Here is a 23,073-nt window from a genome sequence, read left to right as displayed (position 1 = left end):
CACTTTGGTTATAAGTGAGTTGCCAACCAATAAGAAGATTTTTTTTTTTTATGAAATTAGTAGTGTTGTAATCGGTGTTTTGACATGTTTTTGAGATTTTTCTCTTTTTTTTCTCCCATTTATTTAATTATTTTTTTTAGATATTGCTATTTTAAAATAACAATAAAAAACTATAAATATCATATTTTTCTGTTATTTCACTTATTATTTTTTTAAAACAATATTAAAAAAATATATATACGCTAATAAGCAAGAATAACAAAATCTATGTTGGGTCCCACTTTTGTCGACCAAAATGACAACGTACGGCATCAACTGGGTTGGCTCGGTTCGCATAGCTGTAAAGCCTGTACTAGCCGATGTCCCATTTGAGAGTTACTGCTTGCTTTGCCGACAATGATGCGAAAGCGTTCGATGGATGGGCTTGTTTTAGTGAACTTATGGGACGTGGGCTTTGTTGTGGGTCCTTTGTACTGTTACTGTACCTTTTTTTTCTTATTTTTGCTTTATTTAAAATTAATTTTTTTTAGTTTTTTTAAATTAAAAATAATTTTTTAAAAAAATATTATTTTAATATATTTTTATATAAACACTTCATCATCTTGTCGGTTAATCTTTCTTGGTCTCTTTATATTGTCTTAAATCAGCAATTATTAATGGTGCTAATACACTCCAACTAAACATCACAATGATAGCCGCAGCACTTTTGGATTTTTTTAGTGAAGAAGAAGAATCCAATGAATTGCTAATAAAAAAGAAATAAAAGAAAAAGGAGAAAAGCCACCGACAGTTTTGATTGGCTAGCATGTGGGAATGAATGTCTGGGAGGAGTTTGGATAAACAATTATAAAAGGATGGTTCTATACAGGAATATAGGAGCCACGGCTATACTTTTTTTTGTGGGGCAATTCCTGTACAGTCACAGTGAAGACATCTAATCCACCGACAAAGTTTGAGCACGAACTCTTTGTAAGACGTGGGTTCCTTAAATCTTGAATTTTGATTTCTTCTATGGCGTGGAAATTGATCGCTGTTTCGGAGATTTATTAGCCTTTGAACAGAAATATAGCAAAAGAGACCGCACATCCCCATTCAAGTGGTGCATGAAGCATCACTCCTAGAAAATTAATAAAAATAAAAATACTAATGGAAAATATTTTATCATTGGATTAATAATTTCATATGAAAATAGTGAGAGAATAAAATAAATATCCATTAGTAATTTCATTGGCATTATTAACATCTCAAATTACAAACAAAATTTCATTAACAATTTAAAAATGAATTAAAACTTGATATTCCTCTCCACTCCCCCTTTCTTCTTCTTCATTCAATTAGAATTACAACAACATATCTCTCTCTCTCACACACACACACACACTATTAATTTCGGTGCCCCACCAATTCAGTCAAAAAAACGAGTTGACTCTTAAAATCTTATAATTTTACGAGTCAATATGTATCTAAGTGTCAAATCGGATTAAAACTCGAAAATTAGTCAAATCGATCAAACTTGATTAAACTCGGTAAAATTGAAACAATTTTACGAGTTTGAAAAAACATATAAAATTATGCATTCTGATAATGTGTTTCTTAACATTTTCATTGTTTTAAATTTATATCTTGCAAAACTTGTGCAATTTGATAATCAAGGGCTTGACTTTGACTATAATTATTATAATTTTTTTAATGATAGAAGTTGTTAAATGATCAATTAAAATTTGAAGAGACTCCTTTATTGTAAATGACGAAGTAAGTGGGTCGATTTGTCCAAGAAGTAGAGGAATCAATGTGAATAAAATAAATGTATTTGGACTTTTCTATTGTTTATTTTATTTTTATTTTAATTGTGTTATATTGTTAATTACTACTTGATTGAAATTGTTAATATATAATTAGTTAAAATATTTTACTTACGATTTTTTGATTTGAGTTTATATTATATATTTCGTGTCGTGTCAAAAAAACATTTTTGACAACCTTGGTCCTCTCCACTCCCCATTTCTTCTTCTTCATTCAATTAGAATTACAACAACCTCTCTCTCTCTCTCTCTCTCTCTCTCTCACACACACACACACACACACACACACACACATTTTATTAATTTCAGTGCCCCCTCAATCCAACCACCCAACCCGCTAACATAAATGTAATTTTTGTCTAGTAGAGTTAGCTTCGTTTTCTTGATTCTATTTTTTGTCAAGTTTCACTCCACCAAGTAAGCTAACCCACTTATTTTTGTTGTAACTTATTTATATTTTAAGTTGATTTATTGAAATCTATCTGTAGTATTTGTAATTTTCTTGAATATTTAAGTGTTTTACTTGTTTTATGATGATAATTTTGTTGTATTAATGTATGATTTGTATTTTAGGGTTTGTTTGGGATTTGAGATAAATGAATTTAATTGGTCACTTGATGAGATTGGGAGTGATTTCATAACTTAGATGTGTTAGAATTGAAAAAAATGATGGATAATTTAATGGGTACCGATTGATTTTTGTCAATTTTATGTTTAAGTTGAAAATTTTGGGAAAATTAAATATGTGTGGAATTGATAACATATGTTTATCCTATTTTCACGCTGATGCTCAGTGCATTTTGATTTAATTTTTGAATTGTGTTCATTGTTTTGTTAGATACTACTTCTTCTTCAAGTAATGGTGTCAATGATCATACCGTGAATTTAGGTGATAATTATGAAGAGACACCCAATATAGAGGTTACAAACCAAGGCTAAATCATTAAAAACAATAGATCAGGTATCTTTTTTTTTTAGAGCCTATTTCAAGCAAACAGATAGTAGACTAGAATGATGGCTTTTTTTATATAATATTTTTTTTGTCTTATAGTGTTATTTTTTCTAGAGTTATTTTAAGTATTAAATTTATTTGAAAATATGTTCATTGAATTGATTTTCAGGCTTACCAATATTGAAGCTCCTTGTTTTATCACCTCTACGATGAAGTGATCATTTGCAGAGCCATTGTTTTAATAAAGTAAGCTTGATGACCATCATGAATGGATATATATGGTAGGTGTTTGACGGGAAAAGTTTAAGGTTAGATAAATAATTTTTAATTAAAGTTACTAGTGTTTTAAATTTTAGAAACTATTTTTTGTATCTAATCAATTAAGGAAAGGTTTTGCTAGAACAAGAGCAATGAGGCATTTGTCAAGAGAGTGATGGCAAACCATAGTGCAACTAGATAATTTTAAATCAATTAATGTTATATTATTGTAAAATGATATTCTTTTATTTCATTACCTAATTATTGTTAATAAATTTATGAATAAGGTTGGGTGATTTTTTGTACGGTGCCTATGAACAAGCAATTAAAAAGGTTGGGTTAGATGACATAGAGAAGTGAAAAAACTATAAAATGAGGCATGTTACATAGCATAATTGGGATTGTGTCAACAATTTGTGATTTCAAAAACTGTTACAAAGCACTCATGATATGGTACACAAAATAAAAATAAAGAAACTCATGGTTCGATAAGCAAACACACCAAATGATTGATTTCATTTATCAATCATGCAAAACGCCTAATAATAGCTTTTTGTTATATATTTTATTATTTTCTTGAATTTTTAATTATATGTTTATTTGTGAGACTTTTAAAAAACTATTTATTTTTTTTTAAAAAACAACTTGGGTGAGAATCGACTCTAGTGGAGTTACATGAGAAAAATCATATAAAATAGAATGATAGGGAAAAAGAGAAAAAAATATATATCGATACAAGAGCGAAAGTGTTTTTGTAAGTTTTTTTTATATAGTTATCATTGGTTTAAGATTGTTTATTTGCATTAACAATATGAAATATAATTGAATTTGGGAAATTTACTTTTTTGCATTTTATATGAGACTTATAATGCCGACATGGTTGCAAATTTAGTAAAGACACCTCCACTCATCCTCTTCATGATTCTCAAGTGTGGTTGGAGAATCGACTTCAGTAGTTACATGAGAAAACTCATATAAAAAAGAAAGATAAGGAAAAAGAGTAAAAAATAATTGATTCAAAGGAAGAAGTGTTATAAGTTTTTTAATAGTTATAATTGGTTTACGAATTGTTTATTTGCATTAATAATGTGAAATATAATTGAATTTATAAAATTTACTTTATTTTATATGAGATATATAATGCTAACATGATTGCAAAATTTGGCGAAGATATTTTCACCCATCCTTTTCATGATTCTCAAATGTGGTTGGAGGCTGTTGTAAGTGATAGACCTAATAGAAATCGAGTTTATGATTTGCTTATAGCATCAGCTCGAGAATTGAAGGCAGGATGTATTGTTTTAATTGTAGTCACACTATATTTTAGCCCAAGCTATACATCACATGAATTTAATAAGATTGTCCATAAATGGGTTTAGGAATAAATACTTGTTGAGAAGGAGAATATAAGAGTAAAACATCTATAAAAAAAAATAAGATGTATTGGGCTCAACTAAGTATAACTACAAGTGTATTTTTTCCTCATCTTCTTAAATCTTTCAATTAATGATCCTTTCCTCGCTCTCCACCTTCATCTTTTTATCACCTTTAATGTGATGTACTAGATATATATAATTCACATTGTTGATTTGATTGTATTTTAATTTTAATGGTTTCTTATTAGAATTTTAATATATTATTTATATCTATTTTTGCTTTAAAACCATTTATATATGGAATTTTATCTATTTCATTATTGTGCTCTATTTATATGAATTTGTTAGTGAAAACTCATAGATTTATGTAATCCATTTTAGCATTACTCATTGTGAAATTTGTATAAGTTAATTTTTGGAGATGCTTTTTCATTGTGATTGTGAGTTTGTTATGAGCAACTAATTGTTGGTTTGTGGATTATAACAAAAAAAAAATAGAAATCTATTATGGAATTGCCAATGAAAATGTAGTTCCAACGACATTTCCACTAGAAATTTCACACCTATTTTAGAATTTGTTTTTTAGACTTATAGAATGTGTAGAAACTTACTGATGGAATAATCGATGAACAATTCTATTAAGAAAATAAATGTTGATGGAATTTTTAATCAACTAGAAAATCAGACGAGATGTTTTTTGATAATAGTATTTCATTATTGATTTCGTTAACATTTTTCAGTGCTAACAAAATCTTCATTATACGTCGATGGAATATTCCATCAATATTTTCTAGGTTTCTAGTAGTGAGTGGTATAACTAACAAAATAAGAAAGGTACTTAATTTTATAGAGATGATTTCTATATAAAATTAATCATTTTTATAATTAAATTTCATGCCTAAAATGTAATTTTCTTATAAAAAATGGAAATGCTAAAACATGACCCTATATGATGCTAGGCATTTCTTTGAAAACAAAAACATTTAGCAAACTATTATTCATTCTCCATCTCCTTCACTATTTTTTTTATTATATATTTTAGTTTACTCAAATCTTGTATTGCATGTGATAATCATTGAAACTTTAAATGAATTTTGGACTTCTCACGATTGATTATGGATTGAAGTATCTAGATTTAATTTTTAAGCTAAGGTATTCGGGCTTGGTATTCCCTACAAAAAAAAAATAGGTCTTCTATGCACTTAGGGGAACCTTTGATTTAGTAAAACATAAAGAAAATAGGTGAGCTAAAAAAAAGTATGAGAATAAATTTAAAATAAAGGTTATGCACATGTTTTTTTTAATGATCTCATGTGTTGATGGTCCTAGGTATTTATATGCCCTAATCAACAAGATTATGTGACTTACTTGATAAAGTACGTGTAGCTTACTTGATAAGAAGTAAGGTAACAGACTTGTATTTCTATAAGAGAAATCATGACAAGAAGTTATGTTATTATTGAAGATCGTTGTTTTGACCAAAAAAATAACAATAAGTCACGTAGTTCAACAAATAAAATGATTTGATTACATAGTCTAACATGTAGCAAAAATAATATTCTTCTAACCAAAATGCAAGCCAATAAAATGATTAGTACAAGAATTAGCATGTGAAGATTCTACAAGCTTTGATGGCTTCTAAAACAAGTAATTATACAGTGTCATACTAACATCTTTGAGACTGTAACAACACATGAGTAAGCATTGCTCTGTATGCCAGAGAGTCATTTGGGCTTATTTAAAATTTATATGGGGTTAGGTTTTGGCCAACCCATTATTGACCGTGCATCTTTATTTTTTTATAGCCTAGGGTTAAGATGTAGCCCAACTAGAGTAGCTAGAGGTTAGACCGAGGCCAAACCCAAGTGACTGGACACCTTTGTTACCTAGTTCAGTTGTTGTGCTCAGTCCTAATCAATATGACCTAACACTAAAGTTACATAGTTTGTGGGGTGGTCAAGCTTACCTAAACATATTGAATAACAAAGTTTTCGGATACATGTTGGGCCAAGACCCATATTGGACAACTTGTTATCTATTTTATCTTCTTTTTAAAATGAATAGAATTATCATTATAAATTCATAAAAAAGGTAAATTACTCGAAACATCTTATTTTTTGGTCCTTTTATTTAAAAAAACTTTGTAACCAAATTTTTGAATATTATACTTTGCAACCTTTGTCAAAGTAAATTTTAAAAATCAACGAAAAAATAATAATGCCTTCATATATATTAAAACATGAAAGTTAATCATTACCACATAACTCATTCTCTTTTTTTGCTAACCTTCTCGTCTCTCTCATGCTCTCTCTATCAAACACATATCTAGTAAGAAATTCAAACACAAACCCACTAGATGAGGTCGTAAGAACTAGTTAAAGTTAGATCAGGTTTGGTTTTAAGGTTATGAGGAAAATAGGAATATCAATTACATCTATTGCCAAGAAATTGTCAATAGTTATGTCATCTTTGATACAAGAATTACGATAACAAACTGCATTAAAAAGAACTTTTTTTATCCAATATCTTTTTAGATTTAAACTTTAGGTATCTAATAATGCATTCTACTTCAAAAATACCATTCTCATCCATTAAATGATATAGTTAACCACTATAAAAGTTCTAATATACAAAGGTTGATGTGTAAAAGCTAACAATTTTAGTGTTATAGATCTTAGTTTTATTTGGTTGGTGAGGGAAATGATGGTGTGGGTCTTAGTTAAAGTTTGATAGTTGTCAATTGAGAGAGAAAGACAAAGGGCTTACCACTATAAGAAGAGATGGGTTAGGGGGTTGACAACTCTGTAAGAGAGATAGGGGAAGAATATAGAAAATAATGAAGGCTAGGTTTTTTTTTATTTTTTTATTTTTGTTTATACATTATTATGTTTTGAAAACAAATGGCTCTTTAGTCATTATTTAAATATAATGGTAATCTTGTAAATAAATACACATTTCTTTTTACTTTTTTTTTCCTAGCACCAACTTTTAAAGATGTAAAGTATTATTTGCCTTAAGATTACACGTTACGAAGTGTAATATTTGAAAGCTTGGTTGCAAAGTGAAAAAAATAACCAAGCCATAGGATACTCAGAGTAATTTACTAAAAAAACCCTTGTATTATAAAAACTTTTACAATGTTGGTCTTATTTCAGTGATGTACTTCTAGCTATTACCATAACATTACAAAAGGATGCATGTCGCATGTAAGATATTGACTTTATACATGCTATAATGTCATTTAATAAGAAGAAGAAAAAAACAGCAATAGATAATAAAAATATTATAAATCATCTAATTGATAAATTTATCAATAATTTTCATATTAATTGTATGTTAGATCGTTCATAGTTTTTTTAATGATCTGCAAATGTTAATTTCTCTTCTAAATAATATATATATATATATATATATATATATATATATGAAATAAAATAAAAATTACTAAACATGCATAATCAATACTCAATGTCTTATAAATTCGCATCTTATAACTTATTTATCTATTTATATGTACTTTGATAATTCTCATGATTTAAAAAAACACATAAATATGTAAGGTGCTTGTATTTTAAAGGCTTCAATACAAAAATAAAATATAAATTCTCAAGAAAACTATAAAGTATGAATTAAAAAAATCCAATAAATAAAATTTATATGGATCAAGAAGATTGAGAGCATTTCCTATTTTGCTAATAATGCACTTGAAAAACAAATCCCATATAGGGAGGTTATTATCATCTCCATATATATTCCATAAATAAAGATGTAAGCAATACTTAACCTAATATATAGCATAACAAGAAACAAAAGAAGGGGATACCCTAATGCTATAAAAATCGTTATAATCTCTAGAGAAACACCATTATCTTCCTTTGTGATTGAAAAAGGGCTAACAAAAAAGAAGAGAGAGAGAGAGAGAGAGAGAGAGAGAGAGAGAGAGAGTTGTTTAGGAAGGGACAAATGAGAAAAAGTTAAAAAAAAAGACTAGTTCAGAAATCAATAAGACGAGAAAAGGAAAGGGAGGCCACTAAAGTGCCATCGTGGCTCCCCTAGCTATATGCATTGGATAAAAAAAAAGATCTTGTTAAGATAAATCCAATAAAAACCACCATTAACTAGCATGTTTATTGCACACATCAAGCCCAATTTCTTTTCCTTTTTTTCAATTTAATCTTTATTCCTTTAACGAATCTTTAATTGAATCTCTAAATTAGCTGAACTAGATAACATGCAAGAAAGATTATTTTCCCTTGATTTAGTCCTTAATTATTCACTGACTTTTCAGTTTAATCCTCAAATTATCGTAATTGGAAAACATGCAAGGGATACAAAAAGAAACAAAAAAAATATTGTCACATATATGTTCACACTGTGTAACCAGCTGATAGTATTATGTAACACTCACTTGATTCTCCATTCTATAAGCTATTAGTGCGAGCGTATAAATCATCATTATGATGCCTACCATAAAATTGTTATTAAAAGCCTAAATTATCTCACAAGTTATTAGTGAAGCACTTGCACAAATTAACTATTCTCTCTAATTACTTTGTATTGTATGTTTATGGCTCTACTCTTTATGAGATAATTTTATATGAATTGAGGTGTGTAAATACCTAACATCACTAGGTAACAACCATAAACAATAATACAAAATCATATACAATAATCACAATATATACATTTATATGCTTTTATTCTTTTTACTATACATGTTTGTTAAATTAGACATCAAAGGGTTCTTTATCTTGAAAAAGGACTCTCTTTTTTTTTGCAAGAATTCATAAGCCACAAGCTTAGCCTAATTTAAAAGAAATGTTACAAAACTCATAGCACCAATACTAGAAAGGCCCAATTTCAATTTGAAGTTTTTTTAACTTCATCAGTGGTGCTATTTCTAGGAAATTAAAAAAGAAATAGTTCATTCTCTTTTTAAATATCACTTAGTTTTTCCATAACCAATAACTTAAAAACACTAGAATATGAGAGCGTAATTAACGTCCTTATCATAAATACATCAGCTCTTCCACATCTCCAACAAATTATTTATAAAATAAAAGTTTTCATGAAAATAGTTCTAACTACACTAAAACATCTTTGAACTTTATCACTCCTTCAACAAATAACACTACAACTAGCTCCATTATATGTGCTACAAAGTGTTTGTAGAAAACTTTATTTCATTAAAGAAATGGTCTAGACTGATGTATAGGAAAGTAGAAATAAAAACAGTTATACTCTAACCCTATATAAAAACAACTCCTACCATGAAATTCATTCTCAAGCTAGATGCTCTAGGCTTGGACTTCAAATATCTAAAAATAAAGTGTCTATAAGTCTTAGCTAAAAACATGGTTATCACCATCAATCCACATCCAAATCTTATTCATCTACTCCTTATAAAAAAAAGATCCCAATACGAGATTAGGTCAATAATGATATGAGCTTTTGAGAAAAAATATTATTTCCATCAAGTGGAAGATTATCTACTTTCTAATCGAGTGTCGCACACCTATCTCTCTTAGGATTGCATGTTTGAGAAGAAGGATTTAAACAACCCGTTTTTTGTTGTTCATAAGTCACTTTTTGTTGTTCATACTTCGTTTTTTGTTGTGCTTGAGATGTTTTGATTTGTTCAGACTCCGCTCTTTGTTGTGCATGAGACGCTTTGAGTTGTGCGTACTCCACTGATAGGTGGTCGTATTTGTCGGTGAGTTGAGCCGTGTGTTGCTACAAGGCCATGAACTCCTTAGATTGGGAGCTCCTAACGGTTGAAACACTACGGGTCGACCACAAGTTGTCGGCCGTAGAGTTGGAGAGCCCGTAAACCCAATTTTTATCGGGTCCACTTGACGATCCAACCTCCATCCACAAATCCGGATCGAATTCCAGATGGGTCAAAATATCGTCCCCGTATCTCTCCCTCAACCGATTATTATAGGTCCCCTGAAAATAAAAAAAATTATCATCATATTTAATTCAATAAACATAATAACTTACAAAATAAAATGGTTGAACAAACATACTATGAAATGTTGAGCACGGCTATCAACAAACTGTTGCGCCCCCTTTTAGCGGTCTTGACTCCGCACATGTTTCTCCACAAACAGCTCCATCGGGCTCAGCTCACGTCCAAGAGACGTAGCCTATAATGAAAAAAGATATATTAACAACAACTTAATTTAATGATATATTTCATTTAAATTAATCTTACCATCCGTTTCGCATGTGCAGCAAACAGAACGGAGCCGCCAGTGTGCGTTGTCACCGAGCCATGAATTAGCTGATTCCGGTTGCCAGCATCGGACTGTGAGCATCGTGTGAACCGCTCAGACGTCACGTGCTCAAGATAGTGCGGCCATATATCTTCTGGGATGTATATCGGTTTGAAATCCCTCCAATCCGCAACATTGTTCCAGTCTTAGAAACCCCTATCCCTCGCGGTTTTTTTTGCCCTTTTTTGTGCTTCATACCAAAAATCACGCAACTTACTTCACGCAATCAAAAATTACATTTCGAAACATAAATTTTTGTCTAAAAAAAATCTTGTATTGTTTTCAATCTTACCTAGTTGCTGTGTGATTTTCTCACACCCTCCTCACAACAATGTTATGCTCACTGTCCCAGTAGAATTTGTGCTGTATATAAATAAACAAGTTTAAATAAAAAATAATAATTTATTTACAATTATATTAATACTTTTTTAGAAATAAGCTGAAAATTATAAATTAACACCAACATGAAATCTGTCAAACCATGCATTGATTTGAGGCATCCATTCAGGATGCTTGGATATTTGACTTCATTGAAACAATGGAATCTCCATCGACGATTTAAACGCCGATGATATTACTCGGGCGGTCTCAATGTTTGTGAACCTGAAAATAAATGAAATAAATTAAATAGTGATTACTTCATAATTTATGCTGTAATTTTTTTTTTAATAAAACCTTAACAAACTTACATTGAAAGGTCGTCCTTTCACTGTGCCTTGTACTTGCGGGTAAATTGATTCTGCTGTGAAGGCACGCCTCTTCTGCGCTGTGAAGAAGCGTTGGAAGAGGCAGTATCAATTGACGGCGCAGGTGATGTAGGTGCCTCTTTTTAAGAGGCACCTAAGGAAATATCATCATCGCTGCTAGACGAACTAGTTGTGACCGTACATGAGTGACCAGCTCTGGTTTTCATTCTACGCATCTCCATAATTTTATACAAATAATTATATAATTAAATTCAAATGTTAAAAAAAAATTCGACAGCACCTCCCCTATACCGGATACTACCCAAATCCACAAACATGCACATATTAACAAAAGCCATAACCAATCGACCCAATCTATACTAATTATTCCAACATATTCAATTGCTAAACCTAAGGTAAATTCAACATTAAGAATTACAATTCAACAAATTATTCAATAATTATGCCAATACAACAATAAAATATATTTAATAAAAAAAAACTGTAGACTAACAATTAAAATTAATGGAAAAAATTAAACATAAATCATGCAATAATAGAGTACAATTAACAATTATTCCAAAATATTCAATTACTAATACTAAGGTAAATTCAACATTAACAATTACAATTCAAAAAATTATTCAATAATTATGCCAATACAACAAAACAATAAATTCAAAAAAAACCTCTAGAATAACAATCAAAATAAATGCAAAAAATTAAACACAAATCATGCAATAATAGAGTAAAATTAATAATTATTCCAACATATTCAATTAATAATTCTAAGGTAAATTCAACATTAACAATAAATATTCAACAAATTAACTAATAATAATTATGCCAATACATCATTAAAAAATATTCAATAAATTCAAAAAACAAAACTATAGATTTTAGGAATGAAATATGCTTACTTTAATAATGTGTTGAATTCAATACTTTATCTACATTACAAAAAATACACCAAAACAAAAAACATAACAAAAAAAATAGCAAAAAAAAACCCTTAACGTAAAATGAAATAGAAAAAACACATACCTTTTAAACTAATGAAGATTCACAAGAAAACTTGCTAGAGATTGCAGGTGAAAACTTTGAAGAACGGAGAGGAAAAGAATCGAAATTTAAGGTGAAAAATTGAGGAGAAGAAAAAATAAACTGAAGGGGCAGTCGCTGGAACTTATATGGTATTTTACCGACGGATTCACCAACAGATATAAAATTAATTATTATTTTAATTTATTCCATCGGTAAAGTGTCAAAAATCCATCGGTATTTTTTAAATTTCACACCAAAATATTTAATGACCCTCCATATTTTTCGTGGTCCGTCGGTAATTCCATCAGGAAGATGACGCGGTCAGAGATGCATTTAATGCACACCCCTTTGGAATTCGCACAGTCCGTCGGTAATTGTGTCGGTAATATTGACCCATCGACAACTTACCGACGGACTTATAGCCGTCGGTATGGGCGTCGGTGATTGTGGCACTTCGAGTAATTATTTTCAAATTCTCTGTGAAATGCTGACGGACTTAATCCATCGATGATTGTGGCATTTCAAGTAATTATTTTTGAACTCTCTGTGAAATGCTAACGGACTTAATCCGTTGGTATTTTTTGAATTTCGCACCAAAATTTTTCATGACCCTCCATATTTTTCATGGTTCGTCGGTAATTCTGTCGGGAAGATGACGCGGTCAGAGATGCATTTAATGCACACCCCTTTGGAATTTGCACAGTCTGTTGGTAATTTTGTTGGTAATATTGACCCACCGACAACTTATCGACGAACTTATAGCCGTCGGTATGGGCGTCGGTGATTGTTCATTTCAAGTAATTATTTTCGAACTCTCTGTGAAATGTTGACGGACTTAATCCGTCGGTATAGGCGTTGGTGATTATGGCATTTCAAGTAATTATTTTCGAACTCTCTGTGAAATGCCGACGGACTTAATCCGTCGGTATGGACGTCGGTGATTGTGGCATTTCAAGTAATTATTTTCGAACTCTCTGTGAAATGCGGATGGACTTATTCTGTCGGTATGAACATCAGTGATTGTGGTATTTCAAGTAATTATTTCATGTTACAAAATATATCATCCATGATTTATAATTATTTCAACTAATTATTTCGTGATTGTGGCATTTCAAGTAATTATTTCAAGTAATAAATATTTCATGTTACAAAATATATCATCCATAATCTAAATTACATGAAAGAAAGGGTTTTACACAGGGCTTCATTTTGATTGTTAGTCAGAATTTTCTTCTTCTTCTTCATCAATTAAATTGTCATCACCTTCATCGCAATCTTCAATATGGATATCGTCTTCTTCATCGATATTTGCTTGTCCGCTAGAGCTAAAAACAACATTCAACTCCTTTGCGTCAACATCAACAAGACTATCATCGAAAACACAAAAATTTGAATTTTCTTCCAATTCAATCGAAGGAGCAACTCGATATGGTTCAACCAACTCACTAACTTGAAAGACTTCATCTCGCACACTTGTGTCTTCATTCTCATCCTGAACAACCTCGACATGACCCTGGGGTTTCGTTTTTAAAACGGACAACCAATCAACTCTTGATCAATCCTTTCTAAATGAAGGGGTGTATGTGTAATAAATTTGTTGACATTGCTTTGTGAAAACAAAGACATCGTTTATGTTGCGGAGTTTAGCTTTTGAGTTGATTTTGACTAGACCATAGTGCAGATCAACTCTGATTCCTCTGTTAGTCGTGTCATACCAATAACATTTGAATAAAAACACTATATTTTGCTTGTTATGATATTGCAGTTCGACGACCTCTTCTAATCTACCATAATAGTCAACTTCTAACTCACTACTAGTGGATCCCTTAACACAAACACTACTGTTGTATGTCTTTCTTCCTTGCCCGTATTCTTCAGTATGGAAAACATATCCATTGATAAAATACCCGTTGTAGCACTTACATTTTCTTTCAGGTCCCATGCTTAGTGAAGACAATGACTTGGGTGCACTCCTTCCCATTTGATAAACCTTGTATGTAATGTACATCAATAAACAGTAAATGAACGAGAATCTCGTAATGACATGCATACGTACAGTAATTCTGCAAGTTAGAATGAGTTTGCGATAGTGCTTACATGTGTTCTAAACCACGTGGCAAATTATTCATCTTGTAATTGAAAGATCTGGGATTCAGTCAGCTGTGAGTTATTGGAGAGCAAATATTGTCGATGTTGCCTGCAAGTGATAGCGAGTGTATGATATTACAATATACAATTAACAGTATATTACTCATAAAGTTTAATTAGTATTACACATATATAAACTTACTGAATAAAAGATCTCAGCTCATCACAGTTAAATAGAAAATAGTTGTGTGCTTGTTTGAACTCTATTTCCGACAAATATCTTCATCTTACGGCATTTTTAGGTGTTGGTCGTCCAATATTGGAGAATATTGACAAGTTCCCACTGGAAGGCACTTCACCGCCATCATCATACCGTGGAACGTGATTGATTCTCGTTCTCAGATGAGGTTCGAAATAGTACGAGATAAATGTTGAGATCTCCTCAACAATATGGGCCTCACATATCAAAGCCTCAACATGCGCCTTGTTCTTAACCTTTTTCTTGAGATTAAACAAGTACATGCATTGAATTAATCAAGTATTTTCAATTAAGAAAAACATAGAAAATACTTTCATATATGAATTACATTGCAACTGTAATATCTAACTGTTCGAATGGGTACATCCATCTATACTGGACCGGTCCTCCACTTTTGCCTCGAATGGTAGATGTATAGGGAGATGTTCCATTGAGTCAAAAAATGATGGAGGGAATATCATCTCAAGTATGCATAGTGTCTCGACGATATTTGTTTGAAGCCTCTCAATGTTATCAACATTCAACTTGTTGTAGCATATATCTCTGAAAAAATGACTGATCTTCGTGAGTGCATCCCATATTCCCTTTGGCAACAAATCACAAAAAGCTAATGGGATAAGTGTTTGCATAAACACGTGGCAGTCATGACTCTTCATTCCATACATTCATATACTACAAGTTTGTTTGAGAAATAACAATAAAACATGTACATCTACTAACAAAATACATATAATAAAAAAACAATAAAATTGACATTTAATTAAACGTTAAAATTTAAAAAGATAGAATTACTTATAAAAATTGATAAAATCTGTCAGTAAATCAGAACACAGATGCTGTGACCACAAAACTTCAAGAAATATAACTTGTTGTGCTGAAATGAGGGAGATTTTTGTTTTGGGGGGGAGGGGGGCTGGTTGTTTGCCGATGGAGAGAGTTAGGATTAGAAAGAAGAAGGAGAAATAGGGGAGGAGAGGGTCAGCAGAGCTGACATATATTAACTTTTTCCGACAGTTTCACCGACGGACAATCCCTCGGTGAGTACGTCGGTGATTTTGACGGAAATATCGACACGTCACCGTACGGATCTGTCATTTCAAATCCCTTGGTGATTCCGTCGGCAATTTAAATGACGAACCGGTCACGTCACTGCACGAGCTGTCTTTTTGAATATGTCGGTGATTCCGTCGGCAAAAATAACCCGCTAAAACCTCCACATCAACGGCCTGCCTTTTTTTAATTCGGAAACTTTTTCGTCGGTAACCACCGACGGAAACTTTCCGTCAGTAGTTACCGACTGAATTACGAACGGCAAATATTCCGTCGGTTGTTACCGACTGAATTACAGATGGAAAAGTGTCTGTCAGTAATTTCGACCTCAAATTACCGACAGAAATAATCCGTCGGTAAATCCGTTGCTATTTAGCGAATTTCTGGTAGTGAATATAATAATATAAAGCCTTAATGAGAACGCACTTTTAAGTACTAATCAACATTTCTTTAGATCAGATAATTTTCAGAAATTATACCTCAATTTGCATAACAAAATTATTTAATTTTTTCAATAAAAAAGGAATATTGTCTCTCCTATTAGTCTTCATATGTTTTTTTTCCATAGTATTGTTCATCTCTGTGTATCCATACAAATTCTCCAAATGATTTATAGTTAAAGCATAAACAATTTTTTTTTTAATTTCAAACACCTCATTCTAGCACATACAATTACTCATTCCATATCCTATGATCTTTGTTCTAGTATAGGACTTGTCTGGCTTAATTTTTAGACATTTTTCATCAAAAAAATAATCTTCATGATAAATATTTATATCTCTAAATGAAATCTCCATGTCTCCATATAATTATCTTCCAAGACATCCATCATTTATTTTAAATGCTAAAACATTTAATAAGACCTAAGGATACTAGGGATCATCTCACCCGGAGGTTTAAAAAATTTCTAAGTAACTAGAAAGTCTTTATAAAAATTCTGCAAGCTTGTTTTACCATCTCTATCTAATTTTTCATTAGGGTATGAGCAACCTCTTCAACCATACTCTTTATTCAAACACACCCTCTTCAATAAAAAATACAACTAAAAAACTAAAAGGAGTCTGTATGCTACTCTCTTAACTTGACTCTTTACAAATATATGTTTTTACTTATTATTTTTTAATTTTATTGCTTTTAATTTTTAATTTTTAAAAGTATGTTAAAAAACAAAGATATCAAAAATTGGTTACGGCATGACATGGGGTGTATAAATACATAATGTCACTAGGTAATCAAACATAAACAACTATACAATATCATATATAACAATCACAACATACACTCTCATACACGATTTGTTTTTGTTTTGCTGTATATTATTTTTTTATATATTTTTACTAAAGAGAATTTATTTTGCAGGAGTTAATTAGGTATGAATTTTGGAAAACAATTTTTTTCTGAAGACCATCACACCAATTGTGAAAAGACTCAAATTCAATTTGAAATTCTTCGATGCCGTCATCGACCAAATGTATGTTGCAACGGCAAGGCCACTTTTTTTCCCTTTTCTTCCACCAATCAAAAAGCTAATAATCATGTGATAAAGGTAAATCATTCTTGTCAAAAGCTGGCGATCTTTTCCATTTGCATGCCAGAAGAATTAAATGTGAACCTTAAAACGCAGCCAATCATGCGATCAAGAGAAAACTATAACGTGGGAGAATGTGGCGGAGGAGGAAACAGGCTTGTTCCAATGATTGCACTATTGCAGCGGTCATTCGCTGCAAAGGGGACCGCTCTTTAGTATTGATGAGCTTGCTAGTACGATTCAACACCGAACCAAGCACTTCGGTAGCTCACTGAGTATGTTCGCCACACAAACCAATTTTGTGTGCATATATGTATGTGTACTTATTTGCTATTTATTGATTGAACTTGGTATGTTCTCTCATTTCGTGTGTGTGTGTGTGTGACAATCACTTTAGCTTCTTCTTTTTTGTATTGTATCCTTCTAAGCAAAAATAGAAGTATGATATATTAAATTATAACACATACTAAAACGTTTGTAGTTTCTTTTTTGTGTTCTCAATTGTTTTTTCTATGCAAAAATAAAAGTATAATTTGTTAAGTTTGAGAAAAATTAAAACATAAAGGATGAAGATATAAAACACAAAAAAATCCCATTACCAATTAAAATTTTTATTGAACTAAAATGCCTACAACAATTACTGTAGTTTTTTATTTCGATTGCATCCTTCTATACAAGAATAAAAGTATAATTTCTTAAAATTTGTTAAGTTTGGGAAAGATTAAAACATAAAGGACTAAAATGTAAAACACAGATAAATCTAATTACAAATTAATTTTTTTATTGAAAATTTTATTTTTATCCTCGTGCCTTCTCTTTTCAACCTTCACAATCCCTTTTCAATTTCAATCCAAAAGTTTATTTTATCTTATTTTTCAATCCTTGAATTTGAAAATGAAGAGAAAAAATCACTAGATTGGAACGAGAAGAGAAAAGGTTATCAATTGACATCAATTTTGGACAAAAAAAAAAGATTAGTTTTAGTGTCAATGAGTTCTATTATACAAAAGAAGTTTGACGGTGAGTGTTTTCAACCTTAATATTACATAAAAAAATATATTGAAGCCGAGAAATGAAATTTTTACCCAATTTGATTTTATGTTCTTGAACCATGTTTTAGCTTGAAAATATAGTTTTATGATGTTATAATTGTCATTTAAGTGTTTTTTAGGCAAAAATGGGTTGAAAGATCAATTTTTAACCCAAAAAACAACCTATGATTTTCCAACCACCACTAGTGATTGCAATCTAGGTAAAAACAAATAATGCACCGTCTATCTCTTTTTTAAAAAAAAAAACACGCGGACTTTGGTTGAAAGCCCGTGCTCCTAGTCTTTTTTGTATTTTTTTAATTTGTATGTAGTTCAATTTTGTTCCTTCCAATTACATCTTTTAACTTTTTAAAAAGAATTTTTTCCCTCTATTTTTGTTTTCATATATCTAGAAAAAATATAAATTTAAAAATAAATTTATTAAACTCAATGAAGTCTATGATCCGGGTTGTGGGTTTGATAGATAAAGCTACAAAACCATATTAATCCACTATGTTATCATCTTTTTTTTTCATTTAATTTTTTTTCTTTCAATTGTTTTAAAAATAAAATTTCTCTATTTTTGTTATCATATATTTAGGTAAAAATAATTTATAAAAAATTATTTAAACTAATAGAGTTCATAACCCAGATTGCAAGTTTAACGAGTTAAGCCACGAAATAAAGATCGATCCGATATATTTTCGTCTTAAGTGTTTTTTTAATATATATTTTGATTTAGCATTTGTTATATATTTTGTTTTTTTGTTATTATATGATTAATTTATTCTAATTTACTTTTTATAGGGCTATCATGGTTTTAATATCTGGATCATGAGTTTTTCAAGTTAATTAGGATTAACTTAAAATAATACAATATGTCACCGTGACAAATTATTTTTGAATCCATGTTCTTGGATTGTTTTTGTCATATAGGTTTTTTTTTGCTTTAAAAGAAATTTAGTCAGACCCACAATGTAACTTAAGGCAATAACCTAATACACAAACACCCACCAAGATTGTGCCATATAACCCAAAGTCCAAACTATATACCTTTAATATACCTCCAAGATTGTATTTTTTAAATAAAAGAAGAAAGTTTATAATTCATAATTATATATAAAAGCATAACAGCACCAGATCCTTCAAATTCTTTATTAACTATTATACCTTTAATATATTATTAACATTATAACATATCTCCAATACTAATATACAAATCTCATCTCACCTCTAATTAAGTAGGTAATCCCCGTTTTTCATTATTTTCCTATTTATTAGCCATCTAAAACCTTAAAAAACATAAAATAAAATTTTTAAATCACTCCTAACCTATATTTTATATTATTAGCGTTTTATTTGCCTGTAAAAAACTAAAAATAATTAAAAATAACCCAAAAAATAATATTAAATACAAACAAAACTATATCAAAGTTCATCAAATTATTAAATTGTATTCTTATTTTTTATAGAAAATTTTTTGTTATTGTCTTGTATTAATTTTTACTCCAAAGGAATAAATTATCCATAAAATTTATGTTATTCATTTGAGAAATTATTTTTATTTATAAAACGAATTAAAACAAAGATTTATAATATTGGTTGATGGGAGAGGCTGTGGAGAGTCCCCAAGAAGTGTAGCGTGGTGGCAAAGGGTTTAAGATCTGCACAGCAGGTCTCGAGTTCGAGTCAGGACGTGCACCTCTTGTAAGAGCCTGGGACAGCTGGGGTTTTACTCACTTACCTGGGCCCACAAAGTGCGCTTTCCGGAGGTGGGGCTTCCTCGAATCAAAAAAAAAAAAAAAAAAAGAGGCTGTGGAGAGTGTCAAAGGAGATTTGGTTGATCTTTAATGTCAAATAGCTTTCCTTTCGTCGACATGTCTAGAAAGCAAGGAAGGAATTTGGTTTCAATTGTGACAAAAAGAAGTCCCTGGGATCAACTCAAGGAGGAACTGGGTTTTCAGATTGTTAAAAGGGTTCAATTTTTTTTACGCAGTGGACTAGTATAGCCAACAAGGTTGGTTTCATAACCATAGGACTCCATGGAATTCACTGGAATAGAAATCGATGCGCTCTGAGTCCTAGAACGAAATGGCCAAAATCTAGAATCCACATTTTCATCCTCTTGCTCGGGATGTCTATCTAGCAGCATTGATGTATCAGATTGCAAATTTCTTTAGAACCCGGTGAAAGATCAATGAAGCTCGTTTTTCCAATAATTTCATGTTGTGGAGTGGTCAAACCACCATGCCATGGAAGACCTTGGTGAGTCCCAACCTAGCTCAATTTGTTTTATAACCCATCCACACAAGTGTTGTCTGAGCCGCACAATTGGGGCTGGTTCAACGACTCCAGCACGTATCACACCAACACCTTGGAAGAAGCATGTTTAGTTTTAAATAATATTTGAAGAAGCTGACAAAGTTATCATTTGGTGGCTTTAACAACATCATATACCATCTAAGTCTTGGTTTTTAAGATTTTTATCGTGGCTTTAACCACAAAGCTGTTCTAGCTCTAGAGCTATGCTATCAGCTTCTTTCAATTGTCTGAGTTCATTGAGAGAACTAGATCTAAGGTATTCTGGTTTGTTCGAAGCTACAAGTTCCGTTGATCTTAGGAGTTTATCCTTTCTTGAAAGATTGAATTTTTCTGGAAACCACTTCTTCAATCCGCCTTCTGGCATTAGCCACCTTCCTAAGCTTCAATCTTTGACTGTTGAGAAATGTCAGAATGCTTCGTTTCAAGCACGCATACAAGCTGTTTGTTAAAATGCTTCTTTAACCACCACAATACGTTATTTTGATGAGGCTCTGGGCTCCGGTGGCTTTTTAAATATTAAATTGAATATAAAGGCAAACATGTAAATATTTAGATATATTTTTTTTCCCTGAGAATGCAAACTATTATTAGTATAACGTGAAAGTAAAAATGCAATTAAACTATAGACTATAGGAGAGTTTTTATAATTACCCCTTTATATTTTCATTTTTTTTCTTTTATAGCTAATATAAATAAATTGTATTTGTATTATATATTGTTTTAAAAAAAATTTATTCTTGATGAGAAAAATAATCTCTAAGATAAAATAAATAAACCCACATAATTTCAAAAGAAAAGTGGTTGTTACATATTTACATACTCATTTGTTTTTTATTTTAAAAGAAATATTGACTTAATTTAGTATTTAATTAATTTTAACAACTCTTTCATAATTGATTGATTCATTATTATTTTTAATTTAGTTTATTAAATATAAATATAATCCTTGCATTTTTCATTTTAAAAAATGATTCAATAAAACACATCGGTAATATTGATACATTTCTCTATTATGTTAAGAAGTAATTTGAAATTCTACATGTAGCATAAGACGGGTTTTAAAGCTAGTAATTTTTATATTAAAGAAAAAACTAAAAGTCATAAGCTTTTTACTATACATTGTGAGGCAATGCATTTTTCATCAATGTATTTTCTCTTCATTTTTTTTATTTGGTCCTTTTTCATTTGATTAATTTGTGATTGAACTTGATTATTTGTTTTGTTTGGTTTTGTTTTGGTAACTCATGGTGTCAGAAATTTTTTTTAACTCTCCATTGATGCTTAATTTGAAAATAAAATAAACTTAGATTAAATTAGAACAACTAAAGCAATTGGGACTTATTTGAACAATGGACAAGTACTAAGCTTCTCTTCTTCTTTTTTTGCCTAGATATGAACTTATTTTACGAACATCGGGGGCCAAATTGCATTTGGAAAGATTCAACATTCATTTTTTCTCATCCCTCAAATTTTCTTTGTAATTTAGCTTGATAGGTTTTTTTTTTGGCCTAAATATGGAGATTCAACAATGTCGAGGAAAAAGTTCGGCGTGTGTTCGATGCTGGAGTTTGCAAAATCAAATACATTTTATTGACCTAAAAAATTAAAGCTTGAGGTGATGTGAACTTGGAGAGTAAGAACCTTTGAACCCACATATAAGAAACGAAAACTAGAGAAAGCAAAAATTATATTATGATAAAAAACCCGACATAATGATTACCTTAATAAAGATATCAAAATTATTAGATAAAAAATCCTGACCCGTTGATTATAACGAACTAAGAACCAAATGTATAAGGACAAAATCTCGAGCCATGGATTATAAAGAACTAAAAACTCTAGGTTAAGGATGAACTGCACTATGACAATTAATTTTTGATAAGTTCTTGAAAATTTTTGATGATGAAGCAAAAGTAAGAGTAAATTATCACACATAAGTTTTATTTTTGAATAATCAATCAATCTCTTATATTAAAACCTAAATATAAAATAAATAACCCCTATTGATACTAGGTAAAACATCCTAAACAAGACTCTGAAAAAATAATAAAAGAGTTTCAAATAAAATAGAGAAATAATCCTAAATCAATTAGGAAACTAATATAATTTTCGTACGATAGTTTCTAGTCTTTATCGCAAGGCTTTTTTTATGTCTAATTGTTATGAAAATTTAACTGTATAAAAAAAAAGCTTTTAGAATCACCTAACAAAATATCATCCCAATCCAAAGGTTGGATCGACAGATATATCTAACATAAAACTGTAAATTACAAAAATAAGTGCAATATACCTGTAAGTAGAAAAATAAGTTGCATTTAAAGTCTTGTAAGAAATAGGGCCAAAATATCTCTAAATTAACCCATTGAATGCCTTTTCAATCCTATTAGCTTTTAACCTTG

This window comes from Populus nigra, chromosome 3, assembly GCF_951802175.1.
Source record: "Populus nigra chromosome 3, ddPopNigr1.1, whole genome shotgun sequence".
NCBI classification, from domain to species: domain Eukaryota; kingdom Viridiplantae; phylum Streptophyta; class Magnoliopsida; order Malpighiales; family Salicaceae; genus Populus; species Populus nigra.
This window is presented reverse-complemented; position numbering follows the sequence as displayed.